Source organism: Ahaetulla prasina, chromosome 1 (genome assembly GCF_028640845.1).
Source record: "Ahaetulla prasina isolate Xishuangbanna chromosome 1, ASM2864084v1, whole genome shotgun sequence".
Lineage (NCBI taxonomy): Eukaryota > Metazoa > Chordata > Lepidosauria > Squamata > Colubridae > Ahaetulla > Ahaetulla prasina.
In genome coordinates, this window is record NC_080539.1 from 112,447,374 (window position 1) to 112,470,369 (window position 22,996).

Here is a 22,996-nt window from a genome sequence, read left to right on the forward strand (position 1 = left end):
TCCTCTTTGGACCAGGAGACCCAGGGAATGGTGTCCCATACCCTCATCAACACATAGCTTAATATGGAGTTCACTTCACTGATGAAGATACTAAGATTGGTACAATGATCCAATGGCTGGGAGGCTACTTACTAGTTACCAATAGGCTTCTGGCTCCTAAAAATACTGGTTATCACTGTTAAAACAACAGTGCAACTACATAGCAATAAAGGCTCTAAGGGTTGTAAACCTAATCTTATGCAGCTTCTTTTCCAAAAACTCTACACTACTAACCAGAGCATACAAAACGTTTGCCAGACCTATTCTTGAATACAGCTCATCCGTCTGGAACCCATACCACATCTCTGACATTAATACAATCGAACGCGTCCAGAAATATTTTACTAGAAGAGTTCTTCGCTCCTCCGAAAACAACAAAATACCTTATGCCACCAGACTTGAAATTCTGGGATTAGAAAACTTAGAACTCCGCCGACTTCGACATGATCTGTGTTTAACACACAGACTCATCTATTGCAATATTCTTCCTGTAAAAGACTACTTCAGCTTCAATCACAATAATACAAGAGCAAAAATAGGTTCAAACTAAATGTCAACCGCTTCAAACTTATTGCAGAAAATATGACTTCTGTAACAGAGTTGTTAACGCTTGGAACTCATTACCAGACTCTATAGTCTCTACTCAAAATCCCAAAATCCTCAACCAAAAACTGTCTACTATTGACCTCACCCCATTCCTAAGAGGACAATAAGGGGTGTGCATCAGAGCACAAATGTGCCTACCATTCCTGTCCTATTGTTCCCTTTCGTTATAACAAATTAACATGGTTGTTGCATACTTTTGCTTACATATATATATATTTCTTTTATAATGTGTTGATTTTCTTATGTTGATGTTTGTGTATACTGTTGTGACAAAATGAAATTTAAAAAAAATACAGCTCTGGATAGTATCATTGGCTAAAAATGATTCTGCCTAGTTGTCTGCTGAACTAGAAAGAGCATTTTTTCTCACCCCTATGAGAGGTGAGAAGGTCATGGACCAGAAGGCATTTTTTCTCTGTGATGCCCTCATTCCTTGGAACATCCTTCCTCAGAGTGTGCTTGTCCACTTATTACTCTAATTTCAGAAAATTCTAAAAACAATCTGATTCAAATGGGATTCTGAAGTTTACTGGGGATTCAGCTGTCACTATTTCTTTTGCATGTTTTTATTGAGGAGTTATTTTACTTCGTGTTGAGAGGGTTTATGATGCTTTTATAGTATAGACTATTTTTATGTTTTTCTACTCAGCCCAGAGTGGTGATAGAGGTAGTATAAAAATGCCGTTAATAAAATTATACAATATAAAATACGTTTGTAAGAATAAAATAATTACGGACTATAAAGCAATTGCTCCGAAAGATTTACTATATCAATAGTAATAAGCAAATGTTTCTTCTAAATCTATTATCTTTACAAAGCCTGAATTCCCAAATTGAATAATCTACTGAAGCTACTAAGCTATAAACCATTTACTTTGTTTTATCTTAATCTGTTTTGTTAGCACATTTTATGCAGCTTTCTTGTGTTTTTAAAAACTTCAAAATAGTAATCAATAGTTTCTCAGCTCTCTTCTTTTATTTGATATTTCAGTTATTTTGGTTTCTCATCTGTGTTAAGAATGTTGTTTCATTTCAGAGACTGAATTTTCTGCCAGAACAATGCTCAATATTAAGTGCTAGGTTGAAAGAATGATGAATTAGATCCCTCACATATTCACCTGGGGATCCTAAAAGACCTATTTGCATTATTGCATACACATGATTGATTGACTGATTGATTGATCCTATCTTGAGACCGCCCAACTCCCAAAAGACTTCTAAGAGACTTAAGATAATTTTTTTCAGTATAATTACTGGAATTATCCAAGTATAAGATGGTTTCTCTACAACTAATGCTCACTAAATGTTACAGATAAGATTTAACACTTTATTTTGTGGTTTTGGACTTTCCTTCCCCCCATCCCACCGTCATCATATAAACAAACAGCAAAATGGCCATTTTGAATGTTGAGAAAGAGTTCCAGGAGTCATAGGGGGTAAAAGACCATCCAACTATAAGCATTTATGTGGTTATACATAACAGCTCATACAGATGATTGACTTAGTCGTGAGAAAAAGAAGCAATCTTGAACAAAATTGTGAGTTCTCTAATAATGTTATAGGCATGGAAAGGACAACTTTAAGAGAATTCATCTTCTCAAAATTATCCTGCTTCCACTTGTGACTGCATGACTGTAACTTTGTTGCTTGTATCCTTGTGATTTATATTGATATTGATTGTTTCCTAGTATGATTTGATTGCTTATTGTACCTTATGATTGTCACTGGGTGTTGTGCCTTGTAATTCTTGATGAGTATATAAAATACGTTTGTAAGAATAAAATAATTACGGACTATAAAGCAATTGCTCAAAGATTTACTATATCAATAGTAATAAGCAAATGTTTCTTCTAAATCTATTATCTTTACAAAGCCTGAATTCCCAAATTGAATAATCTACTGAAGCTACTAAGCTATAAACCATTTACTTTGTTTTATCTTAATCTGTTTTGTTAGCACATTTTATGCAGCTTTCTTGTGTTTTTAAAAACTTCAAAATAGTAATCAATAGTTTCTCAGCTCTCTTCTTTTATTTGATATTTCAGTTATTTTGGTTTCTCATCTGTGTTAAGAATGTTGTTTCATTTCAGAGACTGAATTTTCTGCCAGAACAATGCTCAATATTAAGTGCTAGGTTGAAAGAATGATGAATTAGATCCCTCACATATTCACCTGGGGATCCTAAAAGACCTATTTGCATTATTGCAAACATGATTGATTGACTGATTGATTGATCCTATCTTGAGACCGCCCAACTCCCAAAAGACTTCTAAGAGACTTAAGATAATTTTTTTCAGTATAATTACTGGAATTATCCAAGTATAAGATGGTTTCTCTACAACTAATGCTCACTAAATGTTACAGATAAGATTTAACACTTTATTTTGTGGTTTTGGACTTTCCTTCCCCCCATCCCACCGTCATCATATAAACAAACAGCAAAATGGCCATTTTGAATGTTGAGAAAGAGTTCCAGGAGTCATAGGGGTAAAAGACCATCCAACTATAAGCATTTATGCGGTGATACATAACAGCTCATACAGATGATTGACTTAGTCATGAGAAAAAGAAGCAATCTTGAACAAAATTGTGAGTTCTCTAATAATGTTATAGGCATGGAAAGGACAACTTTAAGAGAATTCATCTTCTCAAAATTATCCTGCTTCCACTTGTGACTGCATGACTGTAACTTTGTTGCTTGTATCCTTGTGATTCATATTGATATTGATTGTTTCTTAGTATGATTTGATTGCTTATTGTACCTTATGATTGTCACTGAGTGTTGTGCCTTGATGAGTATCTTGATGAGTATATTTTGTCTTTTTATGTACACTGAGAGCATATGCACCAAAGACAAATTCCTTATGTGTCCAATTACACTTGGCCAATAAATAATTCTATTCTGTTCTATTCTATTCTATTCTATTCTATTCTATTCTATTCTATTCTATTCTATTCTACTCTATTCCTCTCAAGTACAGAAGAAAACTGTAATGTATTTGAATTTTAGGAGGGAAATTTGGGCGGGAAAATGCACATTGCTGATTGGCTGATGCCTCAGCCAAAATACTATTTAAAGAGGGGTTTTTGCCTGTTGGTTTTTGCTGGGATCACAATAAACTACAGAGCTGTTGTCACTTGTATCGTCTCCTGCCTCGTCATTGCCCGAACTTAACAAAAACTTCAATTCCAAAAGAAGCAGGGTTGAATGAAACTCTAAATACTTCCAGAAAATCATAGAAGACAGAACTACGTGGCTACTATGAATGCATGTAAGTAATTATCCATGTAGTGATCAATCCTGCAAATGTTTATGTGTATACACACACAAACATGAAATGGAAAAGAGCTGTTTACAGATGGAGGTTGGAGCTACAATAATGCAGTTTAACTACTCACTTAGTTAAAGCCTGAAAAAGGAAAATACATTTTTCTGGGCTATTGTGTTCAACACTAAGTTTGTGGAGTCTGTGATGTGTTTATTAATTTTATGACTCAGGAAACAGTTCCTTGGGATAGGTTAAAATTATAATAACTTCACAAGCATATATTCAGAAACATTGGTACACAAATATCATGATGAATATCCAAGATAAAACAGTATGTCTGGTAATCGCAAGTCCTAAACAAAGATGCACTTGATGAAAAAGATGTGAAAGCCAAAATGTCACCTTCTTAACCACATTAAACAGTGCAATACATGCATAATATTACTTTTAATATATTGTAAGGTAGAAAATATGATCAAGGAAAAAGAACAACAAAGATACCTGCTCTGATTTCTAAAAACATAATAAAATGATTAGATGATGATAGATGATAGATAGATAGATAGATAGATAGATAGATAGATAGATAGATAGATAGATAGATAGATAGATGATGGATGGATAGATAGATAGATAGATAGATAGATAGATAGATAGATAGATAGATAGATAGATAGATAGATAGATGATAGATAGTAAAGGTTATTCAATTTGTTTATTCAGTCCAATGTTGTTATTTAGAAAAATAAGCTGGTTTCTGAACTGATTTCTTAAGAAGAGCTTTATTTTTGCTTAAGCAAAAGGCTGTCTGACTGATCGGGTTGATTCAGGAGCATCTGAATAAATTCTGAAACTAAACCTAAAATTAATCTAAACAGTTTAAACCAGTCAGTTGGTTTCTTTCAGAAATTTAAGCAAATCAACTTCAGACTGTGTCTCCTAATTCAGATTGTGCACAGTTCCAATAGCAGGAGTCAAAATGGTCACTGAAGAAAAAACCTTGAAGAATCAAGCATAATCACAGAAAACTGACTTTGGAGAAGGGTTTGAGGAAGCTGATGAACTCCAAATCTGTTAACAATTCAATTGGAATCAGTGGGACAGTTTTCAAAAAACCATAGACGTGGAACAGAAGAAAACATTTGGTTTAGCTTTCTTTTATACAGAAAACATTTCCTAAATTGAAGCTGAGCTCAGCCCCAGATCTGCTTATCCTCTGTGGCTCCAATTAATTAGCTAGCTACAATGAGAAAAAGGAGACTACAAACATTCTCTGTGAAATTATGAAAGCATCTACTGTCAAGTTCTCTCAGCTTAAGACACCATGACACATTACTGTTCCAGTTCCCCCATAAACTGCATTCCCCATCTGCACCTTGTAATCAGGTGCTCTTGCTTTCGGTAATTGTGTGCAAGCAAGCATTTATCCATTTTAATGAATGACAGCCTAGTCACATTGCCTGAGGAGAAGTAGCTAGGTTTGTCAGTGACTGTAGTACTTCTATGCTAAAACGGCTTTCTGAAATCACCTATGGGAGGAACAAGTGAAACGTATCTTGAAACAGGGCCATCAACATCTGCTGCTGACTCCCAGTTCCTCAAAGTACAATGACGAATTTTCCCTTTTTATGGTGCTTTGCCTCTAGGTGACTTTTGCAAAACCCAGAGATTTGGTGCTACAGATCCTCTGAGAGACCACTGAGTTTCTGCTGTTATGGCCTGTTTCATAATCTCAGTGTGAATAGTGCTGTATTTCTCCCCAGATGGTATTCTTGCAATTTGAATTAGGATTTTGGGGAGAGGGAGAGGGGAAGGAGGGAGGGAGGGAGGGAGGGAGGGAGGGAGAGATTGTTATGTCAATGTTCCTCACATTCAGATAACCTCAAGCTGTTTTCTTCAAGCAAAAGGAAATTAACAACACATCTTGTATTTAACAATATTACCAGGTGATCCTTTTGAAATATTTCCCTTGAAGTCTCAATTCTCTTGATCAGATTTAAGAAACTCATGTCAGGGGTGGAGGCTGGTCTAAAACCCCTGCTCTCTGTCATCGATGCAGCTTGTTATGATACTATGGCTGCTATTCTGCGATGAATTGGTTGGAGCAATATTTCCCAATTTTGGCAAATTCCAGGTATGTAAACTTCAAATTCTAAAATTCCATAGCCAGTATGGGCATTGATGAGGACTCTGGGAGTTGAAGTTGTCATGCTCCCAGATATACTTGTATACATACTGTTGTGGTTCTGTGAACCCATCTAGTGGCCAGGGCCAAATACCAATCTGTATTATTTAGACTTGGCCCTTTAAGTGTCATCTACCCATCAGACCTCACTCCCAAAACAAGAGTGCATCCTGGGAAGCCAGACTCCATTTCCTTTAATGTTTGGAAGGAAACAGAAGCACCAGGAAGAATCTGCCTTCCATTGAGGACCTGTATACTGCACGAATCAAGAAGAGGGCCGTGAAAATATCTGCAGATCACTCGCATCCTGGACATAAACTGTTTCAACTCCTACCCTCAAAACGACGCTATAGAGGACTGCACACCAGAACAACTAGACACAAGAACAGTTTTTTCCCGAACGCCATCACTCTGCTAAACAAATAATTCCATCAACACTGTCAGACTATTTACTGAATCTGCACTACTATTAATTGTTTCATAGTTCCCATCACCAATCTCTTTCCACTTATGACTGTATGACTATAACTTGTTGCTGGCAATCCTTATGATTTATATTGATATATATTTATATTGATCATCAATTGTGTTGTAAATGTTGTACCTTGATGAACGTATCTTTTCTTTTATGTACACTGAGAGCATATGCACCAAGACAAATTCCTTGTGTGTCCAATCACACTTGGCCAATAAAAAATTCTATTCTATCTAGTCTAATCCATGGCACACGTTCATCTGACGACAGAAATCCACACCTGATATACACAGCATCACTGCTGAGATTTAGATTTATCTGTGTTTGTTAAATATTATGTTCACCAGCAACTCAACAGTGCTTATTTTGTATTTGGGTTCCTATGGTATGTATTTTTCCCAGCTTCATTCATCCAGTTCCTTTATAAAGCATTCAGATCTACAGATATGGTCTGTTTTATTGGAGGACTAGCTGATAACCCAGTGTTACCCAGGTATCTATAGATGCCAAAGCCTTTGTCTGATATGGAGCCATTGAGAGGTGCCTTTCTCCCCTCTACTCCCATGCCCATAATCCCTGCCCTCTCCCTTCCCCTTCCATGCATTCGTATTTCCTGCCCTGTCTATGATCCTGGCACTTTGCCCCAAATCTGTCAGGCGCTTCCCCATTGCTCCACTGGTGGGAGAACGTCACGGCTGTCTTTCCAGAGGAAGCTGTGAAGGAACTGACATCACAAACAATTGCCATTTTAGGACACTGCACTCGCTCTCCTTAATGGTCCAGGCTCTCCCTTCCCCCTCCCATGACATCACAAACAATTGCCATTCTAGGACGCTGCACTCACTCTCTTTAATGGCCCAGGTGTTCCACAGTTATGCTGGAACACACACACACACATACCAGGAGTGTCTTACCTCCACAATATTTGTTTCCAGATAGTAAATCATCTGTGTACCAAGTCTGGTTGAAATTGCTTGAGGCGTTCTAGAGTTATGCTGGAACATACATACATACAGCCCTTTTTATATAGATGGAAAGGTGGTTTAGCTACATGTCAGGTGGCACACAATAATGTGTAATGAGGACAAAACAGAAATCCAAGTTTGGGAAATGCTGGGTTAGAATAAAAATTCAATCTGGGTTGGACACCAGAACCAGAGGTTTAGTTTTCCAAACATTTGGACTCGGCTAGAGTCTATCTTCAGGGAACTAGTCTCTACTAGAATGTGTGCTTTGGGCTATTCTGTCATAATATTTATGTGGTGCCTGGTTGTATGTGGCTTTTTGTTAATTGATTTACCACCATCTTATCAGGTACTTAGGGACTGAGAACTTGGCAGCACAATAAATTTTTATTTTATTTTTGGAAGTTATGATGATTAAAAGTAACAGCTCTAATGGTACATATTTTCTGTTAATTTTTCAAGGGACAGAAGTCTGAATAATTTTATTGAAAAGACAGGCTACCTGGTATGATCAGGCTACAATCTGGTCCAAGGATCGCCATGTGATGGGGTCACAGGGGTGTCAAAAATATTACAGCTGCTTTCTTAACTTTTTTGACAGACTCACCTCCTCCCCCTGGACATCTGGCACTTAATTCATTGACTGGACAGGAGACATCTGCTGAGATGGCAGACCACAATAAATCAAATATGATTTTAACATTGTCAAACTACAAGCCAGGTAGCTATGGCAGCAACTCCTTGCTAATTTTGTCTGCCCCCTTTTCTACTGTAGAAGCAAAGAAGATTCCCTACCAGCTACCAGCTTTCTGTGCACAGAGAAAAAGAATCAACAAAAAGAACAGAGAAGGAAGTTGTCCCAATTGTATCATTTCTTGCTAAATCTATGCATTGAAAGTCATGAATTCCATCCTTCCACCTGGCAATCACTGGACAAAATGTAAAATATCAAATGAACTTATTAAATAGTTAAGGGACTGGAAATGTTTAATGCTTATAAATAAGGTATTATGTTTACAAAAATTGTAGACAATTTTTAGTGTGCACGTGTCTGTCAAAGCTTTAGAAAAGTTTCCTAACAAAGACATTTAAATTTCAATAGAACATATACAAATGACCACTATCAATCCCTCTATAATAAAAAAGGAACAGAAGAGGATCTAGAGAGTCAGTGTCATAATTCTTAGTACCACTTGCAATTAAAAAAATAATAGATTCAACAATGGCTGGTATAATTTCAAACCCAAACAGCAGGTTTAAAAGAGGAAGGAGGAAATATGGAATTTGAAATTGTACACTGGTTTGGAGAGATAGTAAGACTGATCAGAAAGATTTTACTATAATTACAGAACAGAATACAGAATTAAGAATAACTTTTCAGTATTTAATTATCTAATATTAATCAAATAAATTAATATATCTAATATTTAATACAGTATTATTTATCTTCTGTCTATTTTGAATTTTTGTGGTAAGTGTAAATAGGAAAACCTTTGTCAACTATGTTAACATGGTGGTTTTTAAAATCTCCATTAGTCTTTACTTTATCATATTTGCAAATATCCATGCCAGCCAAATCTCAGTTCATGTTCTGACCTTAAAAGTCTTCTATTTCTCAGCAATACCCTCTCTTTCATCCAAACCAAATAGCAAGCTGCAAAGTGCAATTTCAAATCAAGTAAAATAGAATTCATTGTATTTTGTGAAGTTTGGAACAATTTCATATTTCTGTAATAACACTTCACATCCATCTGGAAGATTTTCTTTTATAAACCAGACTCACAGGATTATGGTCTGAGATTTTTGGCAAAATCTCTATCTTACAAATTTTACTAGCCAAATCTCTTGAAATCCAAATTATGTCCATCCTTGAAAAAGATCTGTGTAGTCTCTAAAGTACTTTCCCGCCCCCTCTACACAGAGAGAAAGAGAAAGAGAGAGAGAGGGACGGAGGGAGGGAGGGAGGGAGAGAGGGAAAGATAGAGAGAGAGAAATAGACATGGTCATCAACATGTGCATATATAGCAGTAGTGGGTTTCAATTTCGGCCACTACCAGTTCTCTCGCAGGCTCTGTATGCGCAGAGACATCCGGGCACAGAGACATCCGGGGAGGGTGGGCGGAGCCTCCTGCTGCCACCGCTACCAGTTCGTCCAGGGCAAATTGGTAGAAACCCACCACTGATATTTAGGCTATATCTGGAATTTTTTTGCATTTATTTACCATTTCACTGAATCAATAAACTACAATATTATGTTAAAGATCACTCATAAATGCCATAAATGCCAAATAAATAAACATTTTTTTTATTCACCAAATGTAAACCCATTGGAAAAGGTATTAAGAATAATTAAGGAATGATATTCACTAATATTGTATAATGCTAGCTAAAGAAACTCAATGGACAAAATCTTGCCATTTTACCTTAAAAGTATAATGCACTGAAATAATGATGGTGCTTTTATCAATCGTATTAACAATGACAAATCCTTAACTGTATTTAGTATGACAAATGGATTTGGATAAATAGTAATTCCTTTTACCTCATAAATTCTATAGCTTAGATTGTAGTACAGTTTTTATTTTTGTGGGTTGCTTTGACAAGGTACTGACTATGCACATCCTCCAAATTGCCTTACACACTGTAAGCTGCCCTGAGTCTTCGGAGAAGGGCGGGATATAAATGTAAATTAAAAATAAAAAATAAAAAAAATACACACATAAATACAATTTCCCATGAGCATCGGATATCCATCAGACCCTAAGGCAGAAGTTTTAAAACTTAATACTAAACCAGGACAGGAGAGACTGGAAAGAAGTCCACTTAGTATAGTCTGCAATATTATTGTGAAACTTCACAGTGGAAAGATTCTTAGTATTATAGCTCAAAGTATATTGTGTAGCTATTCCATCTTTTTCTCTTTTACAAATCTTCTACGGCAAGGGAAAAAATGGAAGACCACACCTGGAATACTGTATCCAATTTTAGTCATCACATTACAAAAAAGATGTTGAGTTTTTGCAAAAGGTGCAGAGAAGAGCAACTAAAATGATTAAAGGCCAGGAGACTAAAACATATGAAGAACGGTTACAGGATTTGGGTTTAGCTAATCTAGAGAAAAGGACTAGTGGTGACATGATAGCAATATTCCAGTATTTGAGGGGCTGTCACAAAGAGGAGGGGGTCAACTTATTTTCCAAAGCACCAGAGAGCAGGACAAGAAACAATGGATGGAAACTAATCAAGGAGAGAAACCATCTGGAGTTAAAGAGAAACTTCCTAACACTGAGAACAATTAACAGCTTGCCTTCACAAGTTGTAGGTGCTTCATCACTGGAGGTTTTTAAGAAGAGACTGGACAGCCACTTGCCTCAAATGGTATAAGGTAGGGGTATCAAACAGGCCACACATGTCATGCTCAGGCCATGCCCACCCCAGCTCCGCAAAGAGAAAAACATCACGAAATGTCACATGACGGCAACGTGACTCTGTATATTTGACACCTGTGGAATAGGATCGCCTGCTTGAGCAGGGGGTTGGACTGGAAGACCTCCAGGGTCCCTTCCATTCTGATTGATTGATTGATTGATTGATTGATTGATTGAAGGAGAATACAGGGGTTAACAAATGGAAATGGAATCAACTGAAGATTGCTTTCCATAAAATTTCATGAAAGAAAGAGAAGAATACCAAGTATAGTGGCATTATTTGTTTATAGGCTACCCTTTCAGTATGCTTTGTGACAGTTTTAACTGTTGTTGTTAGTATATTAAAATGTCTTGAATCCACATTCTGCACATTAGCACAGTTTGTATTTTTTTTTTTTTGTTTACATTTATACCCCGCCCTTCTCCGAAGACTCAGGGCGGCTTACAATGTATAGGGCAATAGTCTCATTCTATTTGTATATATTTACAAAGTCAACTTATTGCCCCCCCAACAATCTGGGTCCTCATTTTACCTACCTTATAAAGGATGGAAGGCTGAGTCAACCTTGGGCCGGGCTCGAACCTGCAGTAATTGCAGGCTTTGTGTTCTTAATAACAGGCCTTACCAGGCAGAGCTAAACCGGCCCTTATATTGTTTATTTTTTAATGCAGGATAAAACGCACGCACTAATCAATAGCATGGCAGCCTTTACAAAAGGAAAGAATCTGAAATGACATGAAGTTCATCAGATAACACTGACTATCTTGTTTTTGATTGGCTTCTTTCAACTGCTCGATTTGGGAATATTTCAGTTGAATTTTTCTTTTCCACCAAGAATTGGAAAGTGATGTGTTGAAAAATCATATTTGGGACAGAAGCACCAGTATGGGCATGGAGAAAACAATTAAAGGAGTGGAAGCTAATCCGTTTACAGTTCAGGATTCAAATAGAGAAAAAGAAGGAAGGAGGTTCACATCAGGAAACCACCACAACAGCAACCATTTCACATAGATGGGGATGGGGGGGCGCGGAAGAGCCTCAAGGGGCTGAGTTTCCTCTACTCACTGGTTTCAAGACTCCTGCATTTCTTAGAAAACTCCTCAGAAATGGATGCCTCATTTCTTGAAAGCCCCTGACAATTTCTCCTTCCTCATTATTTCAGTCCTAAAAGTAGCAAGTGATATGCACTGGAGTAAAGCCTGTAAAGCAGAATGGTTTTTGTTTTTGTTTTTTGTTTTTTTGCAGAACTGTTCTTGTTGAGGGGGAAAAGAGCTTTTACAGTTTTGAGACCTGTGTTTGGAATGACTTTCCTTCTAGCTCTGGGCTAGCCTAAACCTTAGACTCATTCGGAGAAAGGACTACAGGTATTGCAAAGTGTTATCCTATATGCTTCAGTGGCTCAATAGCAGACAAGTAGAGATGGATGAGAATCTCACTTTTTATAATGTTTTGTTTTGAGAAATAACATCATAAACCACAACAATACATGAGCACACAATAGATTCAAACTTAAAGTGAACCGCTCCAATCTCGATTGCAGAAAATATGACTTCCGTAACAGAGTTATTAATGCCTGGAATGCATTACCAGACTCTGTGGTCTCATCCCAAAATCCCCAATACTTTAACCTTAGACTGTCTACTGTAGACCTCACCCCATTCCTAAGAGGTTTGTAAGGGGTGTGCATAAGAGCACCAGCATGCCTACCGTCCTGTCCTAATGTTCCCTTTAACTGTATTCATTTTATGTATTCAATTCATGCTTATACTTATATATATAATTTAATATGTATTCGACTAAAATAAATAAATAAGTAACTAGGTAGTATGATGGACTGCAGGGCCAGCACAATGTGTAACATGTTCACACTGGTGCAATAGGACTGGGTGTTTTTTTAATATGATTTATTGGGTTAGGGATTTTCTGTTTTCGTTGTGAGCTATATTGTGTTGGAGGGGATGCACTGAGGGAGCTCAACCAATCTCATTGTACATATGTTGTGCACAGTGGTGGGTTTCAAAACATTTTTACTACCAATTCTGTGGGTGTGGCATGGCTTGGTGGGCATGGATATTGTAAAATCTCCATTCCCTTCCCACTCCAGGGGAAGGTTACTGCAAAATCCCCATTTCCTCCTGATCAGTTGGGACTTGGGAGGCAGAGAATAGATGAATAGTAGTTCTCCGAACTACTCAAAATTTCTGCTACCAGTTCTCCAGAACTAGTCAGAACCTGCTGAAACCCACCTCTGGTTGTGCACTGACAATAAATATTTGAATTAAATGAAGTGTTGCTTTCTTTGCTTTGCTTTGCTTTTGTACTTACCAACTTTACCAAGTGCTTTATAAATGGGACCAAAAGAAACTGAGTTGTTTCCTTTCCTTTAATGGACAGCAGGATAAAGCAAGATTGGCAGTAGTGGGTTTCAAATCCCGTCACTACCAGTTCGCTCGTGGATGCATGTGCGCTTGCGCACATGTGCGCAACACTTCTGAGCATGCACAGAAATGTCTGGGCAGCTGGGCAGAGCCTCCTGCTGCTACTGCTACCAGTTCGGCTGATCTGGGGCAAACCAGTAGGAACCCACCACTGAAGACTGGTAGATTTCAAACTCAAAGTCAAAGGGATTAAAAGTCTGGGCTTAAACCCCTTTATATTCAACAGAGAGCTGTTTATGGTTAAGGCATCAGGCTAGAAACCAGAGATTGTGAGTCCTAGTCCTTTCTTGGACATGAAGCCATCTGGATGATCTTAGGCCAATTATTTCTCTTGGTCCTAAGATGGAGGTCACTTATGAAAAATCTGCCAAGAAAACTGTATGGACCTTTCTAGGCAGTTTCTAAAAATAGGACCCGGTTGAATGGAAGAAAAGAAAAGAAAAATTCAAAATGTGAAGTAGTGAACTGAGGCTGCCACCTCCCTTTTTTGACAGACTCCTCATCTTGTATGGCAGTGAGGTAGGCAGATAGAAAATGCATCTCCTCAGGTGGAGAATAGCTGTACCTGAAGAATGTGGATGAGGAGAAAACTTCATTCAGTGGAATTTTCTTGTATAAGAACTTCTTTGTGAATATAATGGAAGACACTTGAGATTTAATAAAAATGGATATGGAACAAATTGAAATGACAGACTCATACGTCCCCAATCAGAAACAGAATACTGAACACTGAGGTGGTCAAATGAGATGACCCATGGGACAATACTCTTTGAACTGAAAATGCACAAAGAAGAAATAGCTGTTTCTGTAGCCAAGATTTAACCATTAATGGTTACTGACAGATATCTGGCAGAAGAGGTTTGGGCCTCTTCTATATGCAACTCTTCATCTCATGGAAACAGAAGATTAATGCAGTGGGGATTATTTTCACCTGAGCAATTTATTAGAATGTTCTGGTTCTCTTCCTCATTCCTCTTCCTCATTACTTCAGCTCTTTCTATGACAAGGGGTCTCCAACCTTAGCAACTTTAAGACTTCTAGACTTCAACTCCAGAATTCCTCAGCCAGCTTTGGTTCATTAACCAGAGCACCATCAGGGCAACTAGGATGATGGCCATCAACATTAAAATTTGATGTATATTGGGACTACTTTTTTTTTCCTGAGAGAAAAAGGAAGGCTGACGCAGCTATTCAGGAACAGTCTTCTTTTTAGAATTCCATGACATGGGCAGATATTTTAACATTCATTTTGGTTTCTCTGCCTTTTTCATTCTCACTCTGCTTCAAAAGCTATGCATGATATGTTATTCCATACAATGATTACTCCCATCATGAATAATTGCTTCTAAAATTCTTTTCAGTTGTGTTCCAAGCTAATATGCATCAGCTGTGCTGTTCAAATTATTATTTCTGCCAATTAAAATGGTATTGTTTTCTATTAAATATTTGGAGTAATGATGTTTAGACTATATAAATATTAGATTGGGGGGGCTTTTAATAAGGGGACAATTTCTTTGTTCTATATAAGATGTATGATATCTACACTTCACTAAAATTGATATAAATATTGATATAGAAGCTAAAATAGAAGAGAAATAGTTATTTGCTAATGCATAGTTTTGTTAGATGGAATAATATCAATTTTGTGTTAGCTAGTGCAAGATAAATATATTTTATGGTGCTTTATAGATCAATAATATCGTGATTCTGATCTGCACTGTCAGGCTAAGTCAGAAGATAACTCAGCAAGATTCCTAGAAGAATAAAAGCTAAAACATAGAAAACAGGAACATCACTAAATCTGAAGATAGGATTTAATCACAAACTTTAAAAAGTGGGCTACAATAATGCTATAAATAAATTTAACAATACCTAATTCAACCTCTTGTATACTGAACTCTAACACTGAAAAATGTCTCAAAGGTGCTTTTTCATGAGGCAACTGGATTTTCTTTGTTTTTCCTTGAAGATGTTTCATTCTCATCCAAGAAGCTTCTTCAGTGCTTAATGTATGGTGAAGAATGAAAGGATTTATATTCCTTGCAGTCATATAGTCATTTGCACTCTCTCTGAGAGTTGTTGAGGTCACTTGGAGGTTTATCTGTGCCTTCAGAGTAAGAAATATAAACCCTTCCATTCTCCACCATTCAATCAGACCTGAAGAAGCTTCTTGGATTAGAAGTGACAAATCTTCAAAGAAAAACAAAGTCCAGTTGCTTCTTGCAAAAGCACTTTTGGGACAACCATGACCTTGGATGACTGAGAATCCTCAGACATTTTACACTGAAAAAGGTTTTCAAATTACAGTATTATGTCAGTTTTCTCCAACCCATTAAACTTTACCCACTCAGGATGGGAAATCTCAATATCAGGAGGTAAGAAGGTTAAAGAAAACCAATCTATGAATATATGAAGACACCATCTGCATATTCAAACCTATATAGATATGGAGTATGTATAGTATATACATATGGAGTATGTTTTGCATATAGGCCCATATGCAAAAATTCCAGTAGGAAAAAAGTATTAATCAGAGACACAGCTGATCAGAGAATGACATTTCCCCTCAATACTCTTTCCTCCAAAATTTTCTCCAAGGAAGAGTGTGTATGCAAACAATTTTTATTCTATTTTTTATCTACCAGACTAAACAAACACTACAGAAAGTACCTATAACTATTATTCTTTTGTCTATTTATTTTTATTTTTATTTTTCATAAAAAAATAGGTCTAGACCACACCTTAATCCTTGGCTATATTGTCTACACAAATCCAATTTTCTTTCCTTCTTTTAATCAATAAGTTTATAATTTGCCATCATTATTTAACACTATTTCTTATGATATCCCAATTTTTTCCCATATAATATTCATAAAATGACCACGCTTCCTATAAAGTATTTCCAATATATTCTCTGATCCTAGACCATTTTTGATATTACCTTCTTTATCAAAATGCTATGCTGTGTTTTCAAGACAAATACAAATAATCATGACAATTCTTCTGAAACTAAGGAGGCACAGGTTTTAAAAAAGGATAATTAAAAGAGCAAATTAAAAAAGCCATTGCAACATGATTATATGACTGTATAAGTACTTAAGAAAAGAAATGTTTTTTTCAATACTTTTAATAAGGATCCCCATCTGGAAATCTTAACCCAGTTTGTTCTTTAAAACAGGGGTCTCCAACCTTGGTCTCTTTAAGACTTGTGGACTTCAACTCCCAGAGCAAAGCTGGCTGAGGAACTGTGGGAGTTAAAGTCCACAAGTCTTAAAGGGACCAACGTTGGAGACCCCTGCTTTAAAATGATGTTCGGTTGGTAATAACAAGACCTGACCTTCACCAATATATGACTTTGTTTTGAACAAAGTCATATTGTAGTTAAAGTATATCAACTACTTCAAACCATGGATTAAATGTAGCTTGTTAGGTAATCGGTATCCAACTCATCATAAATTAAATGAATAATATCATTTGGTATCATAGCAACTGTACAAATAAAAATGATATGTCAAGAGCTCCAATTTTGTTTTAGTGTCACACTTAGTGTTTGCATTTCAGGTCTCCTCAACCCAGGCTTTTATTTCACATCAACTTGACTCAGACTAGATTTGAAAGAGATATTATATTTTCATCATCAATGCACCATTGCTTGCCAGTGTGCTTGATTTAAAATTGTCATTAGCCTCAAATAAAGCAGATTCGGAATGAGACCCCTGCAAACGAATAAAGTATAATCACAGCTTTGGAAAACTAAATTGTGACTTGATTGAAATGCTAGACTTAATAAATGTAAAATTATAAATAGATGTTGGGAGTTAAATAAGCACAGAGATTGTTTTTCCTTATGTGAAAGGGCTTTGTTGCCCTTGACCAATGTGGTTGAGTTAGCAAATTTGAAACACACACACACACACACACAAAACTGACTTAACTTTTTCCCCACAAAAACTTTTAAATTTGTGTGCGGAAGAAAGCAGACCAGAGTTCTCTATAAAGACAATCAGTAGAATTTAAACAAAAATTCACAGTATGTCTCTAGCCTGCAGCACAATTGTGCTGCCAAAGACTTTGTAACCAAATGCTAATTCAAACCTTTCCCGCAAGCACATTGATCCTATTCATGCAACATGCTTGATGTAGTCAATCACTGATCCAATGAATTTTTTTTAACTGGTGGTTCTGGCAGCAACAGGGTTACATTTAGTGGGTCAAACACAGACACACCAGTCACTTTCTCTAGAAAGATCCCAGAGTTTAAAGTTTGTGTAGTCCATATACGAGAGGCTATATAAATTACATTAAAAAATTACACTGCCTGATTTTTGACTGATATATGATGTTGCTATAAACACTTATGTACAACGTTTATAGCATGTACTCTGGGTAGCATCATGGACCTATTATAAGGTTGATCAGAGGATCTCAATTCCATATAAAGGTCTTCTTTCAATTAAAATTACCCCTCCTTACCCCACAGCTGGGACTAACTCCCTCCATAACTCAGATGAGAAAGAAGGGGGAGGGAGGGAGGGAGGGAGGGAGGGGGAGAGAGAGAGTGGTGGTACATAACATATATAAAACTTCACTTATGCATAACGCCAGTGTAAATTTAATTCTAGATGTACACATAGGAGATGGCAGACATTATGGATCTTATCAAGGTTTGAAACAGTGGTGGGTTTCAAAACATTTTACTACTGGTTCTGTGGGCATGGCTTGGTGGGGGTGGCAGTGGAAGGATACTGTAAAATCTCCATTCCCTCCAGATCAGCTGGGACTTGGGAGGCAGAGAATAGATGGGGGCGGGGCCAGTCAGAATTTTTACTACCGGTTCTCCGAACTACTCAAAATTTCCGCTACCCGCTCTCCAGAACTGGTCAAAACCTGCTAAAACCCCACCTCTGGTTTGAAAGCTAAGAAGGAATAGGTCTGGTTTCCTCCAGGGAAAATCAGGAACATGTTCTTCATAGGAAAGACAATGGAAGTCAGTTATGTCACATTTCTGAGACTGTGAATGTCCTCACAGAGTTACCAGGAATCAAGCTTGTCCTGATGGGAGTCTTTACCTTTTAATACGCAGGACTATTGTTTCAAATTTGAGGCAGGGGAAAATAGACAAGAGGCAAAGATTATTCCAGAGCCTGTTTCAAAATGTTGCAATCTTCAAATAAATCCTTGAAGTACACATGAGGGAAAGCAAATCTTCTCCATGTTCCTTTTTCAACTACACCCTAAATAAGTACAGCAGTATTTTTCTGCAATCTCCTTTCTGAAGCCGAGCGATTTGTCTTCACCCCGTGTGTGCTTAGTACACAGGTAAGAAATTGGTGGGCTCAACATAAATAATGCTTTTTTCCAAGGAATAAGAAACAACACCAGGCAAACTGCTCCTGCGTCTCGCCCTTTAATGGCTCACCACTAGCAAGGGGGAAATAAATAAGAGCTATAAAAACACAGGAGCAGTCTACAATTGTCTCTTCTGATGTTGGTGAGGTTGCCTGGTCTATTTATTGCAGCACAATATGGACCTCCTTTTCCCGCTGGTCTTCCAGAGTTGGCATACGAGCTCCTTTCGATTATTGCTTAAATAGTTTATCCTCTTTCTCATTCAGTTTTAGAATTCTGAATCATTTCCATGATTGAAAGCAAGACATCTGTACTCATTTATGTATTTATTTACACAAACAAATACCCTCTGATATTATCGTGTTTTAAACCAGTTAACTTTTCAGCAGAGTTTGGGTTTGAAAGAATGAGGGTCAATTTCCCTAATTTCTTTGGGCCTGAAGGACCTTTACTGCTATGATGAAACCTGAATCATACCGTCTGCCTTCTGCTCTTGTCTTGATTCTAACCCATGTATCCATTATCCCTTAAAGGTTCTTATAAGAACAAGGATAAATACAGCAGTGTCCCAAAAATCTGTGATACAATACCAACTGCTGAGTGTACACGTATAGATTCACATATAGAATTTATGTTGTATAATATATGTGGGTATATGCTCCCACAGAGTGGGCCTGCTCCGGGTGCCATCATCCAAACAATGTCGGTTGGTGGCCCCCAGGGGGAGAGCCTTCTCTGTGGCAGCACCGGCCCTTTGGAATGAGTTACCTCCGGGGTTACGCCAACTCCCCAACCTCCGAACCTTCAAGCGGGAATTGAAGACTCTACTATCTAATCGTGCGGGACTAGCCTGTGAGTTTTAATTAATTTAATTATAATTTTAAATTTTAAAGGGTTTTATATTGGTCTATGACCATTTTAGCTAATTAGGCCTATTAAATATTTTGTTTTAAATTCATTTTAAATCTGTTATTTATACTTTGTATATTCTGTATTTTTAATATGGCTGTAAACTGCCCTGAGTCCTTCGGGAGAAGGGTGGTATAGAAATTAAATTATAAATAAATAAATAAATAAATAAATAAAATTTAAGTATTTATAGACCATCAATGCAGGAGGAATGTGGTGGCTCAGTGGCTACTGAGCTGAGCTTGTCGATCGAAAGGTCAGCATTTCAGCGGTTCGAATCCCTAACAGGGGGAGCTCCCGTTACTTGTCCCAGCTTCTGCCAACCTAGCAGTTCCAAAGCACGTAAAAATGCAAGTAGAAAAATAAGGACCATCTTCGGTGGGAAGGTAACAGCGTTCCATACACCTTTGGCATTTAGTCATGCCAGCCATGTGACCACGGAGACGTCTTCGGACAGCGCTGGCTCTTTGGCTTGGAAATGGAGATGAGCATTGCCCCCTAGAGTCGGGAACGTCTAGCACATATGTCCAAGGGGAACCTTTACCTTTACCTTAGACCGTCAACAAGAGTACCATTAGGAAAGCATTAAGGCAAAATTTCATTTCATCTCATCTCACTAAGCCAGGCAGAGTTGATATCATCAGCACCCATGCAACTCATGGACCAATATAACTTTTAAAACCTTGAAAAAGTCTGGAAAGTTGGGAGCACTGATGTGGGTCCTGGAGTGGTGATAAAAAGTTGTGGACACTTTTGCCTTTAAAAATCAGACAGAATACAATGTGCACCGTGTTTTCTGAAGTGTTCAATTCACTGGCTTCTTGTTCTTTTCAATCATTCACAAATTCACTGGGGGGAAAAATACCACTGCAAACAAGCAAAACAAAACGCTACATAATCGTTCACTTATTTGCATATTTTTGTGCAGTGCTTTTTAAATCATTGTATTAAAGTTTCTGTTTATTTATTAAACAGAAACAAGGATCATAAGGAAATAGGGAAAAGTGAAGCAGGGGAGAGAGGTGCAAGGTAAAAAAAAAAAAAGCAGTGACTTCCAACTTTTTTTGGTGCAGTAGAATACAAACTACAGTTACAACCTCACCTTTTGCTTTACGTATTTAGTAAATACTAGCCATTCTATAACAACAAAATCAATCCAATCGTCAAACCTAAAATCAAAGTTCAGTTTTTTTCCTGTTTCAGGGATAAAGGCCAGAAGCAGTTTCTAACTGGATTAATTTATTTTATTTATTTATTTTTTGTCACACAGTATATATAAGATAAGCATGAAATAACTATACAATATATAATATATATGAGTATGAGTATGTAATAACTATATTAATTGGATATAACGAAAGGAAACAATAGGACAGGAACGGTAGGCATGCTTGTGCTCTTATGCACACCCCTTACAGACCTTTTAGGAATGGGGTGAGGTCAATAGTAGACAGTTTTTGGTTGAAGTTATTTAATTAGTTATTTAATTAAAGCAGTTAGTTTTGCTAACTCTTCCAACTCCATCACTTTTTCCATCCATTCTTCTATTTTGGGAATTAACTTGTCTTTCTATCTTTGTGCATTTCGGATTCTAGCCACAGTCAACACAATAATAAATAAATAATAAAAGTCAGTAACAAAGTTCCATTATTCCCCAATGTTTTTATCCAATAGGCCTAAAAGAAAAAATTCTGAAATAGTTTTACCCCTAACTTTACATGATCAATATTTTGCATTGTTGAATTACTTTATTTATTTATTTATTTTTGTCACAACAATATACACAAGCATCACACAAAATGATTATATAGTATATAAACATATATATGAGGAAATATAAGGAAGTATAAGCATATATATATATATAAGAAAAAAACAATAGGACAGGAACGGTAGGCACGTTTGTGCTCTTATGCACGCCCCTTACAGTCCTCTTAGGAATGGGGTGAGGTCAATAGTAGAAAGCTTTTGGTTAAAGCTTTTGCGATTATGAGAAGAGACCACAGAGTCAGGTAATGTGTTCCAAGCACTGATGATTCTGTTACAGAAGTCATATTTTCTGCAATCTAGATTGAAGCGGTTAACATTAAGTTTAAATCTATTGGTTGCTCTTGTATTATTGCAATTGAAGCTGAAGTAGTCTTTAACAGGAAGGACATTACAATAGATGATTCTATGAGTTAAACTTAGGTCTTGTCGAAGGAGTTCTAAGTTTTCTAAACCTAGGATTTCAAGTCTGGTAGGATAAGGTATTTTGTTGTTTTCAGAGGAGTGGAGAACTCTTCTTGTAAAATATTTCTGGACAAGTTCAATTGTATTAATGTCAGAAATGTGGTGTGGGTTCCAGACAGGCGAGCTGTATTCAAGAATTGGCCTAGCAAATGTTTTATATGCTCTGGTGTAGTGTTTTTGGAAAAGAAGCTACGCAAGATTAGGTTTACAACTCTTAGAGCCTTTTTTGCTATGTAGTTGCAGTGGGCTTTGGCACTTAGATCATTTGATATGAAAACTCCAAGGTCTTTAACAAGGTGGGGGTCATCTGTAAGGTAATGTCCATCTAGCATGTACTTAGTGTTTAGGTTCTTTTTTCCAATAAGTAAGACTGAGCATTTGCTGGTTGAGATTTGGAGTTGCCAAGTTTTAGACCAAGCGGTTAGAAGATCAAGGTCTTTTTGAATGGTAGATGTATTGTTGATGGTGTTAAATAGTTTGACATCGTCAGCAAAGAGAACACAATTACTTGAGATATGGTCACAAAGATCAGTTATGTATAGTATGAAGAGTGTTGGTCCAAGAACGCTACTTTGAGGAATGCCACTCTTGACAGGAACAGGATTTGATAGAGCATTGCAATTTTGACCACATGTTGTCTGTTAGACAGAAAAGCAGTTATCCAATTGTGAAAGGGTCCTGAAATGCCATAGGATTTTAGTTTTAGGAGAAGTTTATCGTGTACTACTGAGTCAAAAGCTTTGCAGAAGTCTATGTAGATTGCATCTATTGCTTTGCCTAGATCAAGATTTGTAGTCCATATGTTTTTACAGTGGAGATGTTCACTGTTATGTTCACTGTTATGTTCACTGTTAGCTTTGATGGTATTCGTTTGTAGGACTAGTTCTTAAACAAGATAACATAATTGTTACCTTGGCTTTTTAAAGTATTTTAAATTGCATTAATGCTATTGTTGTTGTTGCATATTTTCCTCTATAATAATTTATACTTTAGAAATTACAGTGATGATGATGATGATGATGAGGAGGAGGAGGAGGAGGAGGAGGAGGGGGAGGAGGAGGAGGCGGAGGGGAGAAGAAGAGAAGAAGAAGAAGAAGAAG